This window comes from Microtus ochrogaster, chromosome 4 (genome assembly GCF_000317375.1).
Source record: "Microtus ochrogaster isolate Prairie Vole_2 chromosome 4, MicOch1.0, whole genome shotgun sequence".
In the NCBI taxonomy this organism is placed as follows: Eukaryota; Metazoa; Chordata; class Mammalia; order Rodentia; family Cricetidae; genus Microtus; species Microtus ochrogaster.
The window spans coordinates 81,698,915-81,700,591 of NC_022011.1; positions in this window are offsets into that span (position 1 = coordinate 81,698,915).

A 1,677-nucleotide genomic window follows, 5' to 3' on the forward strand; every position below is an offset into this window, starting at 1 on the left:
GATAATATTTAAATAATTCTGCTTGTCCTTAGGTGTAAGTCAGCACCCATGCACTTTATCAGACAGATTTAACATGCCTCATGTGTATGGGAGACTTACTGGGAATCTTACCCCATAACAAGTGTCTTTAAATACTCTCCATCAAAACATAATGTTCACTATTTCATCCTATTTTCAAAGATCTTTAGTGTCCCTTGTGAAGTGTTATCCCCCTGTCTCTGCCTTTCATTAGATTAGCATACACATAAAGAAAGCCACCCAATGCCTAAAACCTAGCAGATTTAACAAGTAGTGAATATCAGCCTTGTGACCTCTCATGGCCACCTTGAGCCTCTGTGTGAGGACAGGTGATGTCTCGCCCTTTTCTTCCCTGGCACTTCATTTCCAAATATTCCTGAGGCATTTAGCAAGCATTCGGTAACCTTGAAATGTTCCAATAACTCCGATACCTTTTAAAACAAAGATATTTAGAAGACACGTCTCCTTTGATCCATAGAAGCTGACGACTTTGGAGATCTTAATGTGGCCTATCATGTTAAGTGATATTTATGGCAAATAAGAGAAATCAACAGAATGAAGCTCCGTTGAGGGACAAGCCTGAGCAGGGAGGTGTCGCTGAAGGCAGCTGGTGCCCGGTCTGAAACAGGATCCTGCCTATTGGATGTGAGGAAATGGAAATGTTTCTGGGAAGATTTAAGGTCAAGGCTGTTTTATGAGGACAAAAGCATCCCAGAAGGCACGAGCTGTTTCCTTCTCCCCAGGTTCCCCGAACCTGCCCTGAAAGGGGGGGGGGGGGCAGAAGCAACGAACAAAGAGGGCAATGCAACTTCCCTTTCTACTCTTGCCTATTCTTAAATGATGTCACAAACATCAAAACAGCGTTTGGTAGGAGTCCAACAGATTTAACTTGTCCCCAAATTCCTGAACTACCGTCCTTGTAAATTTGTTGTTTTTTTGGCAGAGTATAACTGAACAACTTCTAGGCATAACATTTGCTGTGAACACCCACAGGAGAGAGGCAGCCGTGGCCACCCTCAGCATTGGGTCAGGGAGGAGAAAAGACTGTCACCCAAGATCACAGTGCGCCCAGGAACTTAGCTTCCAGACCTGAGACCCCAGTTCTGCTTGGGACTCAGAGAAACCCCATTCTTAATTGTTTATTTTTGTCATTCTTGGGCCATGAAGCCCAAGCAAGTCTAAGTTTCAAGGCTAGAGACTTCAGTTTGCGCTCCCTCACCCCCACTCCCACCCCCACCCCTTGTTAGCCTCTGGTCTCCCGGGTCCTTCTGCCTCTTTCTGTCCTTCCCAGCCCTCAATGTCCCTAACCTTCAGAATAATTTACCCTCTGGGATCCACACAAGAGACCATAGTGCCCCCTCCCCCACCTCATGGCCAGCCTTCACAGCCCTGCGCTCTCTCATCCCTATTTAAGTGGGGGAGATTGTAAAGGTGAGCCAGGAGCAGCCAGCAAGTTTTGACAGACGCTGAGGAGGACTAATGGGTTTCTAAGGAAACGGAGAGGCAGCAGCCATTTTAGTGGCATTTGCCGTATGAAAAATATATAGTCTGACATCCCCTCCCCACGCGCACTGGGGTGACACCCGGCTGCAGTGGCCTCGAGGTGAGGGTGGCCGCGGGTCTGGCGGAGCGGGACACCTGCAGCAGGTGTCGCGGGGT